The 12,554-nt window shown below is 35.1% G+C and overlaps 1 non-coding gene across 1 annotated transcript; it reads left to right on the top strand.

Moving 5' to 3' along the window:
* Window positions 1-2,892: 2,892 nt before the first annotated feature.
* On the top strand, window positions 2,893-3,000 carry LOC112782130 (small nucleolar RNA R71). The gene has a single exon (XR_003192868.1). It is a non-coding gene; the product is annotated as a small nucleolar RNA R71 (small nucleolar RNA).
* The last annotated feature ends 9,554 nt before the right edge of the window (window positions 3,001-12,554 follow it).

Here is a 12,554-nt window from a genome sequence, read left to right as displayed (position 1 = left end):
CCCCAAACCATTGTAATATAATTCTTTGGGTTTGGGTTCTTGCTTTGATCATGGTTTCTAGTGATCCATGCATTGGCATAGAACTCTTGAACCATTAGGATGCCGACTTGTTGGATGGGGTTTGTTAGAACTTCCCAACCTCTTCTTTGGATTTCATGTTGGATCTCCGGATACTCATTCTTCTTGAGCTTGAAAGGGACCTCGGGGATCACCTTCTTCTTGGCCACAACATCATAGAAGTGGTCTTGATGAGCTTTGGAAATGAATCTTTTCATCTCCCATGACTCGGAGGTGGAAGCTTTTGTCTTCCCTTTCCCTTTTCTAGAGGATTCTCCGGTCTTGGGTGCCATCAATGGTAATGGAAAAACAAAAAGCTTATGCTTTTACCACACCAAACTTAGAATATTGCTCACCCTCGAGCAAGAGAAGAAAGAATAGATGAAGAAGAAGAAGAAAATATGGAGGAGAGGGGGGATAAGGTTCGGCCATAAGGGTGGGTTTTGGGTGGGAAATTGATTTTGAATTTTAAAGGTAGGTGGGGTTTATGAGGTAGGTTTATGGGGAAGAGTGGATGGATGTGAGTGGTGAAGTGGTTATAGGGAAGAGAGATTGAGGTGATTGGTGAAGAGTTTTGGGGAAGAGTGTTTATGGGATTGTGTGAAAGAGGGGTGAGAAGAAGTGAGTGGAGGTAGGTGGGGATCCTGTGGGGTCCACAGATCCTGAGGTGATCCTGTGGGGTCCACAGATCTTGAGGTGTTCAAGAATTTACAACCTTGCACCAAATTAGGCATGCAAAATGCCCTTGCACACAACTCTGGGCGTTCAGCGCCAGATTGGTGCTTGTTCTGGGCGTTGAACGCCAAAACCATGCTTGTTCTGGGCGTTCAGCGCCAGCTCTTCTCCAGGGTGCAATTCTGGCATTCAAACGCCCAGATGCTGCCCATTTTTGGCGTTCAGCGCCAGAACCATGCTCTGTTCTGGCGTTGAACGCCAGCCAGATGCTTCTTACTGGCGTTTAAACGCCAGTAAGGTCTTCCTCCAGGGTGTGATTTTTCTTCTGCTGTTTTTGATTCCGTTTTCAATTTTTATATTTATTTTGTGACTCCACATGATCATGAACCTAATAAAACATGAAAGAACAAGAAAAATAAAATTAGATAAATAAAAATTGGGTTGCCTCCCAACAAGCGCTTCTTTAATGTCAATAGCTTGACAGTGGGCTCTCATAGAGCCTCACAGATGTTCAGAGCTTTGTTGAGACTTCCCAACACCAAACTTAGAGTTTGGTTGTGGCCTCCCAACACCAAACTTAGAGTTTGACTGTGGGGGCTCTGGTTGACTCTGTTTTGAGAGAAGCTTACTGTGCCTCTTTTCTATGTTTACAGAAGGGTAACCTTGAGTTGTAAACACAAGGGAGTCCTCATTCAATTGAAGGACTAATTCACCTCTGTCAACATCAATCACAGCTCTTGCTGTGGCTAGGAAAGGTCTTCCAAGGATGATGGATTCATCCTCATCCTTCCCAGTATCAAGGATTATGAAATCAGCAAGGATGTAAAGGCCTTCAACCTTTACTAACACGTCCTCTACTTGTCCATAAGCCTGTTTTCTTGAATTGTCTGCCATCTCTAATGAGATTTTAGTAGCTTGCACCCCAAAGATTCCCAGTTTCTCTATTATAGAGAGGGGCATGAGGTTTATCCCTGAACCAAGGTCACACAGAGCCTTTTCAAAGATCATGGTGCCTATGGTACAAGGTACTAGGAACTTTCCAGGATCCTGTTTCTTCTGAGGCAATCTCAGTTGATCCAGATCACTTAGTTCATTGGTGAACAAGGGAGGTTCATCTTCCCAAGTCTCAATACCAAATAATTTGGCATTCAGCTTCATGATTGCACCAAAAAACTTGACAGCTTGCTCTTCAGTAACATCCTCATTCTCTTCAGAAGAGGAATACTCATCAGAGCTCATGAATGGCATAAGGAGGTTCAATGGAATCTCTATGTTCTCTAGATGAGTCTCAGATTCCTTTGGTTCCTCAGAGGGAAACTCCTTATTGATCACTGGACGTCCCAGGAGGTCTTCCTCCTTGGGATTCACGTCCTCCTCCTCTCTTGTGAGTTCGGCCATGATTGCTATATCAATGGCCTTGCACTCTCCTTTTGGATTTTCTTCTGTATTACTTGGGAGAGTACTAGGAGGGATTTCAGTGATCCTTTTACTCAGCTGGCCTACTTGTGCTTCCAAATTTCTAATGGAGGACCTTGTTTCATTCATGAAACTCACAGTGGCCTTAGATAGATCAGAGACTAAGTTTGCTAAATTAGAGGTATTTTGTTCAGAGTTCTCTGTCTGTTGCTGAGTGGATGATGGAAAAGGTGTATTATTGTTAAACCTGTTTCTTCCACCATTATTAAAGCCTTGTTGAGGCTTTTGTTGATCCTTCCATGAGAGATTTGGGTGATTTCTCCATGAGGGGTTATAGGTGTTTCCATAAGGTTCACCCATGTAATTCACCTCTGCTATTGCAGGGTTTTCAGGATCATAAGCTTCTTCTTCAGAAGATGCCTCTTGAGTACTGTTGGATGCAGCTTGCATTTCATTCAGACTCTGAGAAATCATATTGACTTGCTGAGTCAATATTTTATTCTGAGCTAGTATGGCATTCAGAGTATCAATTTCAAGAACTCCCTTCTTCATAGGCGTCCCATTATTCACAGGATTCCTCTCAGAAGTGTACATGAACTGGTTATTAGCAACCATGTCAATGAGTTCTTGAGCTTCTGCAGGCGTTTTCTTTAGGTAAATGGATCCACCTGCAAAAGTATCCAATGACATTTTAGCCAATTCAGATAGACCATCATAGAATATATCCAGGATGGTCCATTCTGAAAGCATGTCAGAAGGACACTTTTTGGTCAGTTCTTTGTATCTCTCCCAAGCTTCATAGAGGGATTCACCTTCTTTCTGTCTGAAGGTTTGAACATCCACTCTAAGCTTACTCAGCTTTTGAGGAGGAAAGAACTTGACTAAGAAAGCCTTGACCAGCTTATCCCAAGAGTTCAGGCTATCTTTGGGTTGAGAGTCCAACCATATTCTAGCTCTGTCTCTCACAGCAAAAGGGAAAAGCATGAGCCTGTAGACTTCAGGATCTACTCCATTAGTCTTAACAGTATCACATATCTGCAAGAATTCAGTTAAGAACTGAAAAGGATCTTCAGATGGAAGTCCATGAAACTTGCAGTTCTGCTGCATCAGAGAAACTAATTGAGGTTTAAGCTCAAAATTGTTTGCTCCAATGGCAGGAATTGAGATGCTTCTTCCATGTAAATTGGAATTAGGTGCAGTAAAGTCACCAAGAATCCTCCTTGCATTATTATTATTTTCGGCTGCCATCTCCTCTTCTTGTTCGAAAATTTCTGAAAGGTGCTTGCTGGATTGTTGTAATTTAGCTTCTCTTAGTTTCCTCTTCAGAGTCCTTTCAGGTTCTGGATCTGCTTCAACAAGAATATTCTTGTCCTTGCTCCTGCTCATATGAAAAAGAGGGACAGAAAAATAATAATAATAGGGGTCCTTTTTACCACAGTATAGAGGTCCCTGTGTGAGTAGAAGAAAAGAAGAAGAAAAAAATTCGAACACAGATGGAAGAGGGGGTTCGAATTTGGGTGAGATGAAGTGTTAGTAGATGAATAAATAAATAGAAGGAGATGAGAGAGAAGGAGAATTTTCGAAAATTATTTTTGAAAAAGGTTAGTGATTTTCGAAAATAGTTTTTGAAAAAGGTTAGTAATTTTTCAAAAATTAAAATCAAAAATTAAAATAATTAGTTAATTAAAAAGAAATTTTGAAAAAGAGGGAAGATATTTTCGAAAATTAGAGAGAGAGGGAGTTAGTTAGGTAGTTTTGAAAAAGATAAGAAGCAAACAAAAAGTTAGTTAGTTAGTTGAAACAAATTTGAAAATCAATTTTGAAAAGATAAGAAGATAAGAAGTTAGAAAAGATATTCTAAAACCAAATTTTTGAAAAAGATATGATTTTGAAAAAGATAAGATAGAATGATATTTTTGAAAATATATGATTGAAATTAGTTTTGAAAAAGATTTGATTTTTTAAAATCACAATTAATGACTTGATTTACAAGAAATCACAAAATATGATTCTAGAACTTAAAGTTTGAATATTTCTTAACAAGTAACAAACTTGAAATTTTTGAATCAAAACATTGATGATGTTATTTTCGAAAATTAGGAGATAAAGATAAGAAAAAGATTTTTGAAAAATATTTTTAAAATTTTCGAAAATAAATAAGAAAAATGAAAAAGATTTGATTTTTGAAAAAGATTTTGAAAAAGATAAGATTTTTAAATTGAAAATTTGATTTGACTCATAAAAACAACTAGATTTTAAAAAGTTTTGAAAAAGTCAACTCAAATTTTTGAAATTTATGAGTGAAAAAGGGAAAGATATTTTTTTATTTTTAAATTTTTAATGATGAGAGGGAAAAACATGAAAAAGACTCAATGCATGAAAATTTTGGATCAAAACAATGAATGCATGCAAGAATGCTATAAATGTCAAGATGAACACCAAGAACACTTTGAATGTCAAGATGAACATCAAGAACTTATTTTTGAAAAATTTTTAATGCAAAGAAAACATGCAAGACACCAAACTTAAAAATTTTTCATGTATAGACACTATGAATGCAAGAATGCATATGAAAAACAAGAAAAGACACAAAACATGAAAACATCAAGATCAAACAAGAAGACTTACCAAGAACAACTTGAAGATCATGAAGAACACTATGAATGCATGAATTTTTCGAAAAATGCAAGATGAATATGCAATTGACACCAAACTTTCAACTTGACTCAAGACTCAAACAAGAAACATAAAATATTTTTTATTTTTATGATTTTTTTTATTTTTTTGGATTTTTGTATATATTTTTTTTTCGAAAAAACATATAGGAAAAAGAAAATAAGGATTTCAAAATTTTTTAATATGAATTCCAGGAATCTTGTATTCTTAGTCTAAAGCTCCAATTCGAGGGTTAGGCATGGCTTAATAGCCAGCCAAGCTTTAGTATGTAACTCAAACATGCCACGGCTGACATTCCAATTAACTTGCCTCTATGCTGATGGTTGGAAGCCCCTATCCAAAAGAATTAGACATGGCTTTTCAGCCAGTCAGGCTTCAACATGCTTCATGAAACTCTAGAATTCATTCTTAAAAATTCTGAAGAAAAATATATTTTTGAAAAGATTTTTTTTATTTTTTTTTCGAAAATAGATGAGAAACTTTTTGAAAGGTTTTTGAAAATTTTTTTTGAAAATAAAACAAAAAGAAAATTACCTAATCTGAGCAATAAGATGAACCGTCAGTTGTTCAAACTCGAACAATCCCCGGCAACGGCGCCAAAAACTTGGTCCACGAAATTGTGATCTCAGGCAACGGCGCCAGAAACTCTGTACGCACGTCTTAATAAATTGTTTTTCATTCACAACTTCGATACAACTAACCAGCAAGTGCACTGGGTTGTCCAAGTAATAAACCTTACGTGAGTAAGGGTCGATCCCACGGAGATTGTTGGTATGAAGCAAGCTATGGTCACCTTGTAAATCTCAGTCAGGCGGATATCAAAAGGTTATGGAGTTTTCGAAATTAAATAATAAGTAAACATAAAATAAGGATAGAAACACTTATGTAATTCATTGGTGAGAAATTCAGATAAGCGTATAGAGATGCTTTCGTTCCTCTGAATCTCTGCTTTCTCGCTGTCTTCATCCAATCAGTCTTACTCCTTTCTACGGCTGGCTTTATGTAAGGACATCACCGTTGTCAATGGCTACTTTTTATCCTCACTGCATGGCTAATCGTCTGGAGGCATCACCCTTGTCAATGGCTGCATCCCATCCTCTTGTAAAAATGGTCCAAATGCTCTGTCACAGCATGGCTAATCATCTGAGGTTCTCGATCATACTGGAATAGGATTCACCCTCCTTTTGCGTCTGTCACTACGCCCAGCACTCGCGAGTTTGAAGTTCGTCACAGTCATTCAATCCCAAAGTCCTACTCGGAATACCACAGACAAGGTTTAGACTTTCCGGACTCTCATGAATGCCGCCATCATTCTAACTTATACCACGAAGATTCTGATTAAGAGATCCAAGAGATACTCATTCAATCTAAGGTGGAACAGAAGTGGTTGTCAGGCACGCGTTCGTGGGGGAATGATGATGATTGTCACGTTCATCACATTCAGGTTGAAGTGCGAATGAATATCTTAGAAGCGGAATAAGTTGAATTGAATAGAAAAACAGTAGTACTTTGCATTAATCTTTGAGGAACAGCAGAGCTCCACACCTTAATCTATGGAGTGCAGAAACTCTACCGTATGAAAATACATAAGTGATAATGGTTCAAGCAAGGCCGAATGGCCAGCCTCCATGAAAGTCTAAGATAGCATAAAACTGATCAAAGATCTCTAATACAATAGTAAAAAGTCCTATTTATAATAAACTAGTTACTAGGGTTTACAGAAGTAAGTAATTGATGCATAAATTCACTTCCGGGGCCCACTTAGTGTGTGCTTGGGCTGAGCTTGAATGTTACACGTGTAGAGGTCAATCTTGGAGTTGAACGCCAGTTTGTAACGTATTTCTAGCGTTCAACTCTGGCTTGTGACGTGTTTCTGGCGTTTAACTCCAGACAACAGCGTAGAACTGGCGTTCAACGCCCTTTTACGTCATCTAAACTCGGCCAAAGTATGAACTATTATATATTGCTGGAAAGCCCTGGATGTCTACTTTCCAACGCAATTGGAAGCGCGCCATTTTGAGTTCTGTAGCTCCAGAAAATCCACTTTGAGTACAGGGAGGTCAGAATCCAACAGCATCAGTAGTCCTTCTTCAACCTCTGAATCTAATTTTTGCTCAAGTCCCTCAATTTCAACCAGAAAATACCTGAAATCACAGAAAAACACACAAACTCATAGTAAAGTCTAGAAATATGAATTTAACATAAAAACTAATGAAAACATCCCTAAAAGTAACCAGATTCTATTAAAAATATACTAAAAACAGTGCCAAAAAGCGTATAAATTATCCGCTCATCACAGACATGACGACAGGTAAAAATGTCACGGATCGGTCTCGTGGTCGTGGTAGAGAGAGGACTTCTACTATTACTTATGGGACATCTCAGTTATCCCCCTCTACTCTGACTATGGTAATGTGCATAGGGTCATTATTCTGACAACGACGCCTCCAGTGAGAGACACCGCAGTGTCAAAATCCTCTCACAGATCCTAGCCATATGCCTTCCACCACCTCCCATCATACGGATGACGTTTTGGTCTATTGGTTTGATGGCGTGAGTACTATTTTAAGTATTTTATATGCAAACTATTTTGAGGATATTATTTAACATATGTGATTGCTAATCTTAAGTTTTTCATTTTAGTTAATTAGTTTAATTTAGTCACGCTCAATTTTTTCGTTTTAGTGGATTTAGGTTGTTAAGATAGGTTTGATTTAGGCTAGTAGGTTTGAACTGCTGAAAGTGTTTGAGAATTTTTTTATTATTGATAGATGATGTTGCTTAAGTCATATAATTCCAAATTGGTTTGTTTGTGAATTGTTGATGGATAGAGTTTTTGATGCATTTTAGTTATAGATGAAACTCTGCCGAAATTTTTAAAAAATCTAAATATAATTAAAGTTTATAAATTACTTCAAATAATTTTTTTAGTAAATTACTGATCTTAAGTTTTTCATTGATATGTTTGTGCCAAATAACAATGCATGTACATAGGTGTATGCTAATATCATCAAACTGATATACGACCACCCATGGCTGAGCTATAAGAAAATTCTTACTGAGATCAGAGAGTGATAGTTTCAAAAGTGGATGGCAAAAACTTAACATATTCAAACGTTAGTTTATATCTTTTATTTTGTTTAATTATGTATTTAATTTGGATTAACTATTAAATATTCTTCGTGTAGGAGAAATTTATATGGGACAAGACTCACAATGCCATGATCAGGAAGATCTTCGACCATCGAATGGCTAGGCAGCTTCAGCAGATGATAAAGGACGTACATGAGTGGCGTGACCACCTCACTATTTGGCTCCGCTCGAACATTAAGAAGCAAATGCATGTCCATTGGGAGACTAATGAGGGGTTCAAGCGTCGCTGTCTCATAAAAAGAGCTAATAGAGACTCGGTAAGATCGTCGAAGAATACCAATGGATCAGCGACTTTCATAAAGACAAAGGCCAGGCTGGTATGTACCTTGTTTCATTTTGTTATTAAGTTTTTTGTCTTTAAAATATAATGTCATTATTACTTGTTTTAACATATTGTTTCAACATGTGTAGTTTAAGTTGTTGGATCATGATATGAAGATGGCGGAGACCTTCAAGTATACTCACACTTTGAAGGAGAACAATGAGAGATTTGCTGATCAGCAGGCTGCGGATCGTTATGTGAGTAAACATCATGTGATATAAAATTTTCAATTAACTACAGTCGTAATTATAACATGTACGTTACACAGGAGTCTTACACACAGAGATTGGACGCTGCAACCCAGCAATCTCAGCATACTAGAGACGACGGCAATAATTTTGCTGCATCAGAAGTCAATTCTGACATAGTTTAGCGCGAGACTGTATCTGAGCCGTACAAGAATCGCGTCTATAGGCTAGGATCATGCTTCGCTAACAACCTCCGCACCTCTACATTAAGACGTTCATCCGCCTCTACCACCAGCTGGCCCGTTGATCCTAAGGATAGAATCGATTTGAGGGAGCAGGTATTGGAGCTCACCCGGAGCCTTCACCAATAAGCTCAGCAGCTACAGCAGTTTGAGGAGAAGTATCAGGAGATCTTTGCATGCGTGTCAGAAACAGATTCCCTCAGGTTGGAGTAGAGACGAGAACTAGAGCGGTTTCAGCGAATCGAGCAACAGATGACGGTGTACTAAGATTAGATGTGCGCCAGTGTAGCAACACTACTAGTAGAACCGGTGCTGATGGTGGCAGTGGCGCTGCTGGAGAGGCATCGACGTCACCGCCTAGTCTGCCGCTTCAGCAGGACTAGTTGGGATGACGATACCGATGACTGTCATGATTTTTAGTAATTAGAGTTTTATTCTAGACTGTTTCATTGTATTTTATTTATTTTATTTTTTATTTTGTTTGTACAATTCGTATTTAATTTACCATATCTGATTCCTATTATTTAGAATTTGACTACTAATTGTGCAAAAAAAAAATTAGCTAGTAATTGTGCATCAATTTTTTTTAAAAAAAATTAAATTTACTGGAGAAAAAATCCGAGGGTAATTAGACGGGAAGAAAATAATTGAGCGTCAAAATTACCGGCTGAAAATTTCTGTCGGTAATTAAATAGTTTTTAAGTAAAAAATCCGTCACAGAATCTAACAGTAACTACTGATAGATTGAAAAATCCGATAGTAATTTTTTACTGACGAGGGTTATATCGTTGGATTGGTTCTGACGAAAATTTTTTCAACAAATCTGATGATACCCAGCGTTTTTCTTGTAACACAAAATGCTAATAGTCAAGTATTAACAAGGAAGATGAAGAATATATAGAGGAATTGAAGAAGAAAAAAAAGTAGAGATGAATGCAAAAGCTATTAATATGATGCATTTTGCAATAAATTTTAAAGAATACAAGAAAATATTAAGATAGAACAAGTGAAATATGAAAAAAGTTCCAACTCACTCATGAAGGAACCAAATAAACTAGGAAAACAAGGGCTTGAATTTTAATGAAAGAATATGATGAGTTGTTCTTCTTTATGAAAGATGAATCAATTAATGCAATATTTGTAAGGTTCTTTGTAATAATCAACAATTTAGACATCGTGAACAAATATTTTTCTAAAGAAGAGCTTGTAAAAAAAAATCTTAAAAAATCTCACCAAACAATGGAAGACAAAGAGGACTGTTATTTAATAGAGGAATAATCTCAACAATATAACCTATGATAAATTGAGAAAGAAGCTACTGACTTATGAAACAACTAACATACTTGAAAATCGATAACGGAAGAAAAGAATAGCATTAAAGTCCAAAATTAAAACCAAAGCAAAAGAAATAGAAGACAACTTCTCCGAAGATGATGAGATTGGATTCTTTTTAAAATGTGATTGAGAAGTCTAATACAAAAGAGAAGACAGAAATCTGGTTCTTCATCATTAGGGAAGATAAAAAAGAACTGAGAAAGTTAATATGCCATTATTGTAAGGAATAAGTGCACTTTAAATTTGAATATCCTCTACCAAAAAGACAGATGAAAGCAAAAATAAAAAAGAAGAAAGTACTAATGACATCATAAAAAATCTTAGAAATGATTAAGAAAGATGAACAAAGAGGGGTAAATTACTCTAATCTCACAACTAATGAATTATATGAAATCATTTATAGTTTAACTGAAAACTCTAGTAGACTTCTTTTTTAAATATAATCAATATAAGAAAGAAAATAATGATTTAAAAAGTGAATCGTGGTGCTGATAAAATAAACTCCTTTTTAAATGATTTAAAAACTGAAAAAATGAGTTTTTAGAAACTGAAATTAAATTTCTTAAAGCTAAATTATCAACTTCTAATTTTATTGATATTATAGCTAAAAATAAAATATTGAATGAAACCATTTAAGTCTTTAAAACATGAATTAACAAAATTTATTCACGGATAGAAAAATCTGATCAAATTAATGACTGATTAAAGATCAAACACTCAAAAAATAGGTTAGAATTATAGAATATATCGAAGAAAGCACATTTGTTTTTAAAACTTCTCAATCTAAGGCATCCTATTTATATGCTCTAAATAAGATAACTTAATGTAACTTTATTTCTTCAGCAAGAAAAAACACTTGATATAAGTATAATAGATAAGGACATACATCTAAACCGTGCTTTTATCTTCTTAAATTTGTATGGTGATAAGTTGTATAAAGTAGTCAATGATTATAATGTCTTACTAAAGAGAACTGATATATAAAAAATTTAAATTAATCTAGATACCTAAATTTTCTGAAAGCTCATACAGATTAGTCTAAAATTTAAGAAGAAAAAAAATATATGGTATGTTGTGAGCGGGTGTTCTAGACATATATAGAGAATTTTATCTTTTTCATCAAATTAACTAAATGGTAGATTCATAATATTTAGTTATATATGATGGTAAAGATAAGATCGTAGCAATTGAAAAAGTTGATGATTTTACAAAAATTTTGTGCAATTAACCTAAAACAAGAACTGCCAATCAAAAAGAGAATTCTGTCATTTAATCATTGTTGGAGAATTCTACAAAAGATAATTTATTTCTTGTCACAATAATAAATCTTAAATCTGAAAGTGATATTTATCTATTTGAAATTGATGCTGCTAAAAAAAAAAAATTTAAATATGATTCGTTTGGTTGTTGATGACAATATCGGATATGACAGCGAATTATACTCTATAATACTATAAATTTATCTTATTTAATTGTTGGTTTGCTTAGTTCTTACATGCTCCACTTTAACGTGTTGAGCTCTCTGTCTTCAAAAAAAAAATTATAATAGAAGATCTATTCAAATAACAACATTAGAAATAAATAATTTGTTCATTTGATTTTTAAACTAAATATTATTCTAAGTTTCCAACCATGTGCTACTAGTTTTGTCTTGCAGCGAGAAATGAGATTTTAAATTGATAGATGATGGGCTTAGCCGCTTAGCTAATTGTCACCTTAACCAGAATTAGGCTCATTATTATTGATCATCTTTTACTGTTCTATCTTTGTTGTTCAATTGTGTGAGAAGTGAGAACCTCTTATATCATACATTTATGTGCATTCTTCTATTCATCGTCTCAAAATGAGTGGAATTTGTTTTATCTCTAATTCACGACTATACCTTGTGTATTATTATTATTATTGCACATCTATATGATCTCTCTAAAAAATCAAATCCTTTTCTTCTCTGATTGGAAGGTGCAACATTTACACTCAAATATTCTATATATTACTGTATTAGCACCTCTCAAATATTCTATATATTAGCACCATACACACAACAATTATTTCCCTTTCCCACCATCATAATCGCTACATCACTTTCCTTAATACCTAAGCACAAGAGAAATCCAAGCCTTGTTTACACCGGTCTTTCATCTCTAGTTACACAAATCTTCTCTTCCTCAACCTAAAAACCCTATTCCCACTGTTCCAACTCACCATGTTCCTTACTTCTTATTAACTCCTTGATATATATGTCTCGCATCAAAGTCACTACTTGTTGTTTTGTTCCATCCTATGATACTTACTTTTTTGGAGATGAAAATGATCGTCTCCCGGTTTATAAAAGAGATTAAAAAAGTGGGATAAATTTTATGACGTATGTGATTGATAATTTTGTGCACTATGTAAATTAAATAGCAAACCAAATACAAAGGAACAAATATATCCAGAAATACATAGAAAATATGGTATTTATTTTATTTATTTTTTTTAAAAATGCCATTT

This window comes from Arachis hypogaea, chromosome 19, assembly GCF_003086295.3.
Source record: "Arachis hypogaea cultivar Tifrunner chromosome 19, arahy.Tifrunner.gnm2.J5K5, whole genome shotgun sequence".
Lineage (NCBI taxonomy): Eukaryota > Viridiplantae > Streptophyta > Magnoliopsida > Fabales > Fabaceae > Arachis > Arachis hypogaea.
The sequence above is the reverse complement of the archived record's forward strand: the minus strand, read 5'-3'. Positions and strand labels throughout refer to the sequence as shown.